We start from the raw sequence: 13,535 nt of genomic DNA on the forward strand, positions 1-13,535 counted from the left end.
GGGGCTCCTAGTATTGATAGATCCCACCTTGTTTAGATTACCACTCTGGAGGTAGCATGTGGGGAGATCCTGCAATATTTAAAACAAAAATTTTAAAAAAGGGATATGCGGTATCGCCATCTTACAAACATGGGTTTCAGGCGCTTAGACTACAATAACTATATCGGAGGGTCAGGCGCCTAGCTAACAGAAAGCATTTTAGGCAAAATTGTAAAGCGCGTACGGGGGGAGATCCTTAACAGTAGGGAATAGCTTTCTCTCTCTTTCTGTACATGAAGGAACGCACCACTGCGAGTGACCCTTTTTATGGCTGGCGATAAATGCGTAGAGCGCAGTAAAGAAATTGTCCTCCTGTCTCTCTTTGTTATGTCAATGAGGTATGTTGGCCCATGTAATTCCGTCCACAGTGTGACAATGGTTGTAAAACCAACATTACGCTAATGCTCTTGTAGTCTAGGAGATTAGTGTTTGACTATCTCTTCCTATCTTTACCCTCAACAGATTATATAGCCTGACAATATATTAGCCTCTATAACAAAAAAAAGGTGAAAGTACAAACACAGAGTATAACCTCTTTCACTTCGACAGTAAAGATAGACATCTCAACCTATAATAAGGTATGTAAATTGTGTGAGATTAGTTGAAAATACCCTTTCTCCCCCTTAAAAGTACTTTAAAGCGAGAGTAGCATACGCAAGTGGAGTGTTAGATCTGATAGTCTGTTTTGTTTTGTCTCCTTGCATATTTTGTAGGTTTGCAAGAGAGGGTCCCTTAAGCCACAAACTGATAGTTCTCTTTATATTACATCAAAACTAGAGATATCAAAGGTCAGCTACCCTTACAAAACCAACTACTGTGATAATACAAGATAAGTAACTAACAGAGGTGAAATGTGTACCTACCATAAATAAGGAGTGTATGATATCAGCAGCTAGTAACTAATTACAGCATCATTGTAACCTTTTCTATTTACCCTTTTCTAGATATCAAAAATAAGGTTTCTCCTTTAGCAGGATAAGGTGTCGGTCTGAGCATACCTTTATGCTAGCAGAACCAATAAGCATACTTCCAGAGCACGCCAAGGATATCACATATATGTAATTAAAATCAGAATCACCTACTCCTGCCGTGTATCTCTGACCCTTAGGTGATGATTGCAATTCATTGACCTGTAATCATGTGATATGACTTACATGATTTATATAAACTTAGTAGAGGTCTTGAAATACATGTATCTCTATGGGTTTAGATGACATCATTCTATATACTCTGATAATACGTACTTTCATGTTTTCTGAATTTTATCTTTTTTCTGTGAATTATTTGATCCCATCACTTTCTTTTTGTATTTTTATATGTTTAAAAATCACGTACATAATCTTAAATAACTGTTTTGCAAGGGCATATTTACTGTGTATGTAGTACATTATGGAGAAATGCAAAATATCTCCTAGGGTGTCCGAGTAAATTAGAGAACATTGATTTCCTATTTCTCTTTCAGATTATATATCCCCTCCTTCTACCCGTTTTTAAAGCAATTACAAAAACAGGTCCTGAAGAAGATGGTTAAAAAGTAACAGTACCATTGAAAGGTGCGTCTGCCAAAAGATAGAGTGTGACACCCTAGTTTTCAGCACAACTACTCAGGGTTGATTGTATCGTCCGTTTCTATCTGTGCATGTAGTGTTGTTCTGGTGGTGTAGAGTACGAATGTATGAGTGAAATAGATATGATTGGTAGGTGAAAGAGGTGTGATTGAGTGTTGGGGATTTTCTGAATCAATCTGGTATAAGTGTACTGTATATTGTGGATATGAATATGAATCTGTTTTAAATAAGAAGTTATATAATTTTTTGAATCTGAAAAGACTCTTTGTTCTGCACAAAATGTAAAGTATAACAAATATTAAAAAGTAAAAAAGTAAAAAATTAAATAAAATATGTAATGAGAAATTACTATTTCTCTGTTATTCAATGTTCATGATGCCCAATCTCTGACCTATTTAAAGCCATCATTTAAAGAAATGTAGGTCTAGAGGGAATTCTACTGTTGTAGTTCTTAGTTTGTCAACTCTTCAGTACACCTCTGGACCTGTGGAAGACTTGGGAGGACTGCTGTGCTGCTCTGCAAAAATTCCTACTGCCCTGTTGCCCTCCTGACCACCAGAGTGACTCCAATGAGTTGTTGGCTGGCCTCCTGATCAGAGCCTCAGGAACAGAAAACGCCCCAAATCACCTGATTCCACCACCTGGAAACTATTTAATGTGACTGTTGCCTTCCAAGTGGTGCCAACCCAGACCTTAAACCTTGGGAGTGGGCCAGAATGTACTCTGCCAGCCTAGCTGTGATCCTGTGAGCAGAACAAAAGTTGTGTGATGCACATCCTCAGTCGCTTTGGAAAACCGCTGCTGAACAATGCATCCCTTCACATCGCAGGCTGCTGCTTCCTCAGAACTGCCTCTGCAGCACACCGCACCCTTGACACAGGCTTTTACATCGCAAGCCACTCATCGGCGGCAACCTTGACAATGACACAGGACTCCACATCACAGCCCCACAGCTTCTTCGGAACCAACGGTGGGCGATGCATCTTTGACTCAGACCTTTGCATTGCAAGCCCCTTGTCAACAGCATACACAATGACGACACAGGACTATGCATTGCAGCCTCCTGGATTCTTAGGAACCACTGCTGTGGTACGCACCATCATTGCAGGATATGTGCAAACCATCATCTAGGGTACTTTGTTCAGTAAGCCTAACTTGATCCCTGTATCCAACTCATGCTCTATCACAGTTTGCCGGAATTTGTGACTTTATCCTGGACCGGTGCGACTAGATAGCCACAGTTGGAACACTGTTCCTGTAGGCACTATTTTCACTCAAATCTTTAAAATCACATATCTCTGTTTTTACTGTTTGGATTTCTGTCATTTTGATCTCAAATATGTATCAAATGTACTCTATTTTTCTAAATGTACTTTATTACTGAAGTGCTGTATAAATACTTTGCACATTGCCTCTAAGTGTGGAGAAGTGTGGCTCACTGGTTAGAGGAGGCAGACCTGGCAGCAAAGGTAAGCCCGGGACCAGGGTTCAATTCCTGGCTCGGCGGGGTCTTGAATCCTAAAATGTCCATGGACTCGACAATTGTCGCTCAGGCGCCTACTTGATTCACGGGTTCACACTCTGCGACTCTGGGCAATAGCTTGCTTAATCTCCACAATGGCCCCTTGCGGCAGGATCCCTGGCTTTCACCTTGCGGATACCCTTCCGGGGTTATCTCGCAGGGGAATACCAGGACGGGTTCCCTAAGCAAGCGCTTAGAGACTGGTTGGTGATTTGCGCTATATAAATTCCTGTACATTTACATAAGTTAAGCCTGACTGATTTGGTGCCAAGCTACCAGAGGGTTGAGTACAGGTTAATTTGGGGTTTCCTTGTGTTTCAACCTGGCATTAATTGTGGTTGTTGCTTGAGTAAGGTCTCATTCCTCTCAAACAGTAACCCATTTTCCAACAAAATGCAGAAACAGTTTTGTCACACTTTACCACCTCAGGAAATCTGCTTCCATAATCAAGCGGTGAAATTAGTTTGGAATCAAGCACTGCCTTACTTCAGGACAATGGACAGGAAATGGCATAAGTCAAAAATGTTTTGTGATCCTGCCCATGTTCTCTGTCACAGTTTGGGATTGCTAGTTTCTTAAATAATTGATGAGCTGGAGTAGTGCCTATTTACCCCATTAGACAATGGTAAATGGTTGCTTGCCATGGAAATTTGTTTCTGATTTATTACATCACAAATCCTTCCAGATGTCTACCTAGGTCTGCCTTAGTCCTGGCCATTGGAGACATGTTAATTTTTGTTTGAATAAATGAATGGTTCATGATTTTCCATTAGTAATTAATCATAGTTAGAGAGAGTGTGTTAACGTTAAGTTAGCCATGGCCACTCTATGCCTCGATTAGTAAGGCCCATGTTAAGTGAAATGTTATGTCTCTCCATGCTATGCTTAATATTTTTCTTGTTTCAAAAGAGAAGTTTGGACAGTGTTCTCAATAAAACTGTACGCCCATGGTTAAATTCTGTGTGAAGGTCATTGAATACATCTTTGATTGAGCTTGACTGTAAATCTCAATTTCTGTGCGAGAAGTGAGCCGTCAGAGAGGAATCCTCTTATGTGCAATACCTGTGCAATACCTGTAAAGGCCACTAAAAGCAGGAATCTTCCATTGTATGAATCATGAGAAGAGTGCTGACACCAGGAGTCATAAAATGCTTACCTTTGATTGGTTCCTTCTCTGTGAGAAATGAGAGGAGGATCAAGATTTTTTTAATTTATGTTCAATTATCCACTACTGTGGAAGTTAGACTTGCTTCTGTCCATCTTTTATGGCGGACATCCCTCTGCCTCTTTTGAGACCCTATGCTTATTCCATTTCTGCTCATAGTTTTTTTCTCTCAATCAAGCACTTTTCTTCTCTGCCTGATTTGAACCTTTGCCTAAGGGGCTTTATTTGCTGACACCTGCTGCTTAAACATCCTGATGTCAGTTCTGAAAACGTAACCTTATCATGAGGGAGTTTCTCTTTTAAGAGAAACCGAATCTGTCATGATTTGCCTACAATAATCCTTAAATGATTTGACTTATTGATATACAACTAATTTGATTGATTTGAGTTTGTAATTTGCTAATCTGCTTATAGACCTTCATACAAATCTACAGCTCTTTGTCATTCTTGTTATTCGTATGCCACTGAAATGTTGATGTAAAGTCTCAATTTGAGACAAAAATCCATCCACTCAAGTATAGCTGAGATTCTGAAGTTGCACCACACCTTGGCACGGTGCCAACGCTGTCCTTATCTGCTCTATATCATGGTACCAGAGGATGGTTGACATTGAGGTGTGGAGAGTTAGAATATGCACCAGAGACAGTTAGAATTTGCCCAAGCCCAGTCCGCATCCCTGATATCCTTTGGTCCAGTTTGGGGAAGTGATGGTGTTCACGTGTTCCTGCAGTGGTTGCTGTGTGCTAGGACTCTGAGTATAGTATGATTAAGATTCTTTGATTGTGTAATATTGAAGTAATGTTATTTGCTGATTTGATGACTTAGGGGTCGATTCCGAATCGGGAAAAACCGCTCCGAATAGCCGTTTGGAGCGTTTTTCCCGTACGAATCGTACACTGCAACGTCCCCCGTACGTACGATGAAGTATGATTCGTACCAGGAGCTGGACTCCGTACGAATCATACAGAGACCGTACGAATCAAATCCCCATACGAATCTCCCTCGGATCCCGCTGTAGGCGACATCTGTACAGTTCGCGGCTGCTTTTTCCGACCCTGCAAGTACGATTTGTGTTGTGTATGCACCGTATGACCCTTTTTCTATGGGAGCTGAAAACAGCCGTAAAAGCAGAGTTCGCCCCGAAACAGGTACAGAACGCCCCCCATGGGTATGGTGCGTATACCTCATGATCATAGGGGTACGGTGCGTACCCCTGCGATCACGGGGTGTACTCACTGTACCCCACGATCTTGGGGTGTACGCACCATACTCCTTGTTCGCTGGGTGTATGGTGCGTACACCCTGCGATCACGGGGTACGGTGCATACACCCCAAGATCGCAGGGGTACGCACCGTACCCCTGCTATCATGGGGTGTACGCACTGTATGGTGTGTAAGTGATTGTGTGCTTTTCTGTACGAATCGCCCTTACCTGACGTGGACCGTACAAATCGCATCCTTATACGCAGGTCTGGATCGTACTCGTCGGGCCGTACGGCATGTGTACGAGTCGTACGGTTCACTGTTTAAGCCTTGCAATACGTACGGATTGCGACGATTGACGGAATACAGATCGTACTACGCGACTGGGATGGACGGGTACTAATCGTACGGCGATGGCTCCGGATAAAAATCATACTGACATTTTTTTTCCATGATCGGAATCGGCCCTTAGTGTGCTTCACAATGTGGTGTCCATTTTGAGTCCAGAAGGGCTCCATGTCGATATGAGATTTGAGTTGCTGCTTTGTGTACATTGCTTGTGCTTATGAAGAGAAACATGCTCGCTACAAGAGTTGGAGGTTTGGTTATCAGACTTGTCATTGTCTTAGATTCTGGAATAAATATTCAATAAAATAAGTTGCAACTTGACTCTTAAGGTTTGTGGTGTCAGGCTGTGAAGCACTTTCAGCCGCACAAAAGGGGAAACAACGTTCAGAACGCTGTCTCCACAACACGGTACCATTACAACGTGGTCGTTACAATGACCGTGTTGATACAACGCATAAAATTACATGACAGGTCATTACTATGACTTGCTCTAGGGGGCGTACTGGTATTGGATTTAGAATCCAACACCTTCCCTGCTGTTGCACAAACCTAAGTAGGAATAGTAAATAATACTATTCCTAAATCCAGGGCGCCCCCTACAGCAAGTCGTAGTAATGACTTGTGATGTAATTGCATGTGTGGTAACAACGCAATGTTGTAACGACTGTGGGCCTGATTCTGATGCGATTAGGACAGTATTCCCACCTAGGGCCTGATTCTGATGCGGTTAGGAAGGCCTCCTAATAGCATTTGCTCCTTCCAAATCGGATCGGAAAAGTGTCTTTCCAACCCAGGGCCCAATTATGATGCGGTTAGGAACACGTGCTTCCATTGAAGTCAATGGGAGTCCAACCAAATTGTATCTGGAAGCATCCGGCTGCATTGTACTCCGTCGGTGAGACTCTGCCAATCCGAGTGGGTCGGAAACCATTTCCAAACGAATTCAGTCGGGAAGCTTTCCAACCCGCATCAGAATCAGGCCCTAAGTTGTAATGGCATGCGATGTTTTCACATGCGTAGTAACAGTGGACCCGATTCACAGAATTAACTTACTACTTTTGGCATTCACAGAATGCACTTACTACTTTTGGTATTCACAGAATGAACTTACTCATTTCCGTATTCACAGAAGTTAGGACTACTAACTTTAGGACTCCTAAATGCCTTCTGTGAATACCGAAAGTCTTAAAATTAGGATTTTTCTCAATTTAGTAGTAGTAAAGTTAGGACTCCTAACTTTAGGACTCCTAAATGCCTTCTGTGAATACCGAAAGTTTTAAAATTATGATTTTTCTCAATTTAGTAGTAGTAAAGTTAGGACTACTAACTTTAGGACGCCTAAATGCCTTCTGTGAATACCGAAAGTCTTAAAATTATGATTTTTCTCAATTTAGTAGTAGTAAAGTTAGGACTCCTAATTTTACTACTACAAAATTGAGAAAAATCGTAATTTTAAGACTTTCGGTATTCACAGAAGGCATTTAGGCATCCTAAAGTTAGTAGTCCTAACTTTACTACTACTAAATTGAGAAAAATCCTAATTTTAAGACTTTCGGTATTCACAGAAGGCATTTAGGAGTCCTAAAGTTAGTAGTCCTAACTTTACTACTACTAAATTGAGAAAAATCATAATTTTAGGACTTTCGGTATTCACAGAAGGCATTTAGGAGTCCTAAAGTTAGGAGTCCTAACTTTACTACTCCTAAATTGAGAAAAATCCTAATTTTAAGACTTTCGGTATTCACAGAAGGCATTTAGGAGTCCTAAAGTTAGTAGTCCTAACTTCTGTGAATACTGAAATGAGTAAGTTCATTCTGTGAATACCAAAAGTAGTAAGTGCATTCTGTGAATGCCAAAAGTAGTAAGTTCATTCTGTGAATCGGGCCCAGAATATATTAGCTCGAAAGATAGGAACTTATTAAACTTCTGTTGTGCAAGTGTACTAATTGAGATATGTGTTTGGTTAATCCTTTTGCACAGTGGAGCAGAGCACACTAGTCAGGGTGGTTTTCCTCTGCTTAAGATTTCACTTCCTGTGTGAGATAGCACCAGAAGGTTGTTATTGTCTGATCCCCTTAGAGTGATTGCCAACTTTGAATTTCTTTAGTGGAACAGACAAGATATGTTGTTTTGTCTTGAGTTTTAGGAATTGAAATTCAAAGCTGATTGCAGTTGATTGAGAGTTATTGGTAGTTACATCATAGAATGCCGTGCTGGTTGGTGTGTATGTGCTGTGCTGGGATTGAGCATTAAGTCAGAGAGTACCGAGCTGTGGATGGTCAGTTTAGTGGTGGCGTGCTGAGATTGAATTTAAGTGTTGATACGTATTTTTTGTGGTTTGTTGAGAATTGCTGTCTATTCAATTGAAGTTTATTGATTTTGGGTTGCACCACATAAAGAGGATAGATGGCATTTTTCATGAAATTGAGAGCTTTGTTGAGTGATGCTGTAAGTATGCCTGTTCGTGAGAGCGAGAAGGTCCCTCCTGACCTTTAGGAGATTTTAATTACAATTTGTATGACCATACGGTAACAGACATGTCTCAGTTTTTAGATGGTTATGGGGTATATGTATCAATAAAGCTTTTTGCGATTCTCAAAATACGATTTTTTGCGAATTGCATTGTGAGAATCGCAAATCGCGATGTAAATAAAAAGTCATAAATAAATTGCGAATCTTAAATATTCCCAGATTACACTGCGAACCCGCTATTAGCGATTCCTTATTTGCGAAATCGCAAATAAAGGGTCGCAAAAATATAGAATCTGCAATTCAGGTTCAGCTTGATGACGTAACACCCAGGAAGTGGGAGGGCCATGCTGCACCTGATTGCCTGAGGCTGAGTCAGAGGCTGTGAGGAGAGGCAGAGAATGGGGCACGGCATTTCCATACACAACAATGGATCCCCAGGAGAAAAAGAAGGACAAGGAGGGGGCAGTGATCAAGAGAAAGCATAGGTTGAGTTAGAGGGAGCAGGAGGTGCTGATAGAGGAGATGGTAGTCAGCCATGAACTATTATTTGGCAAAAAGGCACTCTGTGTCCCAAAGTCCAAAAAGAGGAAAATCTGGCTGGATATCCAGGCAAAGGTAAATGCTGTTGCTGTGACCCAGCACACTGTTGAGGACTTGAGAAAGGGATGATACAACATGCTCCAAAGGTCCAAGGAAAAGGTGGCAACCAGGCTGGTGGAGGCTAAGAAGACTGGTGGGGAATACCAACTGCAACAGAGTCAACACTCTACCAGGAGTTGGTGGAGTCCACCCTCCTGCCCGACAGCGTCAATGGTGTGCCTGACATAGACAGCTCTGACTCTGCAAACACCAGCCAAGGTAAGATGCATGCCAAATGCAGCTCCACACATCACCATCCCATTCACACACTCAGGAATGCACCAACCACAAAGTACTCATGCTACTCTGGTCCACTTTATCCAGCACACACAGCAATGCATCATGGGAAATGTAATCAGATGCATCACACAGTGGGGCAATGAGATACAGCAATGTTGAAGCAGTATGAGAAATCCTGTGAAGGCAAAAAGCGATAGATAGTAGTTACTCAATACAAATTGAGAAAACTTTATTTAGTGAGAAATGCAGACCATGTTACAAAATCAAAATGTGCCTTTTCATCCACAGCACAACCTGGAACACAGGTTGACAGTGCAGGAGCTGAGGAGGTAGAACATATGGATGAGCAGGCAGGGCAGGGGGACCCCAACGATAACACACAGACCACAACTGTCCCACCGAGAAAGCGCACCATTGTGGCCCCACTGCCACTTCTTTAGACAGAAACACAGTCCACAGGGGAGGATGATGCTCAGGCTGAGTCAGGGCAGCATGCGACACAGGTCCCGGAACAGCACACACTGCAACATAGAGAGCAAGGATCTGTTGAAAACTGTTTGGAATGCACGCGGGACGCCTCAAGCCATTAAATGAAAGAAGCTGAGGCTAAAATCTCTTTTATAAAGCCGACTGTGTATCCAGTGTCGATCTATTGAAGCTCTCTAAATTGATTCAAGAGAGGCTTCCGTACCGCGTGCAGCAACATTCTGTTGTCTTTTTATAAATTATATTTCCGACCCTTAGTTCTGGGATAGACAATCTCCAAATCTACTGACTCCACATTGCTGTTTAGCAAGGGATGTTTTTATATTGATACGTTTTCTTCTACGGCTGATTCATCTACAGCGTAGGCCTATTACTACAAGGATGATGACCTTGATATATGACTTATAAAGAATTACGATAATACCTCAAGTAATAGCCGATCACTCTTGTGTGGATGACATTCGTCATAGAAAGACTCGTGAGTGTTGGAATAAGAAATTAACTTTGGGAAGACAGCCAATATACTCCTGATGAAGGCGGCTGTATTTTAATGTCCGTTGAAACGCGTTGAGCTAAGGGGAGAAGTGCAATATACAATGAACAAGGATCACTCTAATTGTTGTAGAATTTTTACCTTGATTTTGCACCTCCCTTATTACTTTTAGGAATTGCTTAGGTTTAGTTCTAGAATGTGTATTTGATTTGTTCCGTTTTTTACTGTCTGTTTTCCCAAATTCTAATTCTTTTGAAAAGAAATTTTTTTTATATTTGTTTTTAACTTGGTTTTTACATGAATAAATTGTCACATTGAATCCATTTTGTTTTTATAGAATTGTTTCTGTTGTATTTTGCATTGCTCCAACTGAAAGGTCCTAAAGAGTGAATGTTATGTGTTTAGTGGTCTGTAAGAATTGGTGTTTTTTTCCTAAAACAACCCAAAGGGAATCTATTTTGACATATAGTCTTTGAGACGCAGGCCAAGGGCGAGCACCAGCGTGGCCACAGATGATGAAGCCAGGGTGTTTGCTGGATTGGAGGGCAGCATACTGAAGATACAGCCCCTGCAACAAAAATCAATGTGAGTCAGTCAAAGTACTTTATTCGATAATTCAATATCATAAAGAGACAGTATTGATCAATCTAAAAATTACAGTTACGTACTTAAAAAATGCACAAAATTCACAAAATTTTACAAGTTTCATAAATATAAAGGGGCAGATTTATGTTAACTGGCGCATCCCCAGGGATGCGCCAGTTAACATGCGCCACAGTGCGCCACAGCTCCGCCAGCCATGGTGCGCCGCATTTATAATGCGGCGCACCATGGTGCAAAAACGGCGCAGATGCGTGACGCATCTGTGCCGGAAATGTGTCGCATTGCTGGAGTTGCGTCGCAAGCGCGGCGCAGCTCCAGCAAGGCTCGGGGTTGCCCCATTTTAACAATGCTGCGTCAAGACCTACGCCTGCTTCAAGCAGGCGCAGGCTTTTGACGCAGCATTGGCTTAAAAGTGACTGAGTGAAATCTCATAGATTTCACGCAGCCACTTTTGCGAGGCGCACCTGCCCCGGAACGCCCACCCTGCGCCGGAACGCCCACAAGCGGCGCATGCCTTTACAACATGACGCATCTGCCTAGATGCGTCACGTTGTAAATCGTTCGTAGGGATGCGTCACGTTTACCCCGCCTTGCGTGACGCAACTGCAGCGTAAATGTGGCGCAAGGGCCTCATAAATCTGCCCCAAAATAGTCAAAGAAATATTAAAAATATTAAAAACATTTAAAAAAGGTCGATACATATACAAGGTAGGTACTATACAGAGCAGCATGAACACAGATTATAAAAATACAGTCAAGTGTGGGGATTCATTATCTTTTTCCTCTTCCTAGCAGCCCCCACCCAGAAACTTGCAACATAGGAGATGACCCTGGGGCTATTTAATAGTTGCAAATATAGGAGAGCAGGCCTCACCTGAATAAACCCTGCTTCCTTAAGAATAGGAACAAGAAACTTCCTCCTTACCGCCATGTAATGGCTACAGAACATTAAAAAATGCATCGTGTCCTGCTTAGAGAAATTGTCACAGGAACACGGGGGCGCATCGTCAGGGGTAAACCATGCCGTTAGTTGACCTAGATTAAAATGAATTAGATTTAAGCGAAAACGTGTTAAAAGAAATCTATGATAGGGTTTGTTAACTAAGGCCAGATAGGGCTCAAGAACTGGAGAATTAGAAATCCTAAAATTAGATCTAACAGTAGTTTTTCTAAGTTTCTTCTCTTCTCTACATACTGACAGCCTCTCTAGTGTTGCCACCTTTGTTAATGCTACATCTTTAGCGGTTATATTTTCTGGCTCAAGAAAGAGCTCTGGTCTTCCGATGTCCTGAAAGCCTTGTTTAACGTAAAATAACCACTTTATTTTGTTTGCATTGTCTAAGTGGAGACAATCCCTGAGTATGGAGTGGTTCAAGGATAGTTCTTCATTTAGCCAGGTCTTTAGCCAGGTTATTAACGGCGCTACCTTGCTAAATCAATAATAAAGCCAACACTCAAATCAATGTGTTCCATTAACCGGCAACTGGTCTCAGTAAACAACAGCCTACGTTACATGGGGGTGGGCATCACGGACAATGCAGGTGCTATCCAAGAACTGTGTGCCACATTGAAGCAGGACTAGGCAGCCAGGCGCAGGGTGAGCCAACGTTTGGACAGCCGTTTGAACCCCTACCCCAAGGTGGTGGACCACCTGTGCACTGCCACCAGCCTGCTGGCATACCGCATCTTGAGCATGCAAGTGGAGATGGCCCACTGCAGCCAGGATGTGGCAAAAGGCTTGGTGCTGGTCACCACCACTGTGGAACAACTGCAGACGGCCACAACAGGTGGCACAGCACTCCTGGGCTCAGGGTAGAGCGAGGAGCTGTCCAGCAGGAGCTGCATTACCCCACCAGTGCCCAAAACAAGACGGCACAGTGGGAGATGGTGCAACACCAGAGGATTCAAGGGAGGGCAGTCAGCACCCAGAGCGGGCAGCAACAGGCCGTTCCAGGAGGAGATGAACTGACATCACTGAGTCAAGCAAATAAGTGAAGCAACCCATTGTAACCGGACTTCTGACTTGCATACAAACCTGCACTGTGGCCATAACATGTGCTACGTCTAGCGACACTCATGGAGACTGTCCGGCTGTGTGACTAAATATTATCCTGCAGCTTAAGGATTGAATAAACACAGACCTGCACTAAAATATATTTTGCATCATGTCATTATTTCTCACCTAGAAATAGTTTTGTGTGATCTCATCCCATCTGCTGGTCTGCCAGGGGGACCTGGGCCCTCATCGTCAGAAGTATTAGTATCAGTTAGTTCTACTGGGATGCCTTTTTTCATAGCTATGTTGTTGAGCATTGCACAGGTAGCCACAATCTTGCAGCAGGTTTCTGGGCTGTATTGGATTGCTCCTCCGCTTTTATGCAGGCAGCGGAACCGACTCTTCAGGATCCCAAATGTCCGCTCAATTACACAGCACGTAGATTTGTGTGTGCGGATGAATCTCCTCTCCCTTGCATTGGCTGGATTGAGGTACGGTGTCAGGATGAAGTCCTGCACAGCATATGCACTGTCACCTGCAGGATTGGAAATGAGAGGTGAGTCAATGTCCCACACCTCAGTCATTTACTGTATGTTGGAATGTTTGAAATGCATTTTCCTAGCAGGTAGCCCTCACCAAACTCACCAGCATTGAGACGTCTGTATATCCCACTATGTCTAAAGATAAATGAGGTGTAAGTACTGCCTGGCTATTTTGCTACAATATCATTGATGATATTTTTGGCATTGCATATGACCTGT

The sequence above is a fragment of the Lissotriton vulgaris genome, chromosome 8 (assembly GCF_964263255.1).
Source record: "Lissotriton vulgaris chromosome 8, aLisVul1.2, whole genome shotgun sequence".
In the NCBI taxonomy this organism is placed as follows: Eukaryota; Metazoa; Chordata; class Amphibia; order Caudata; family Salamandridae; genus Lissotriton; species Lissotriton vulgaris.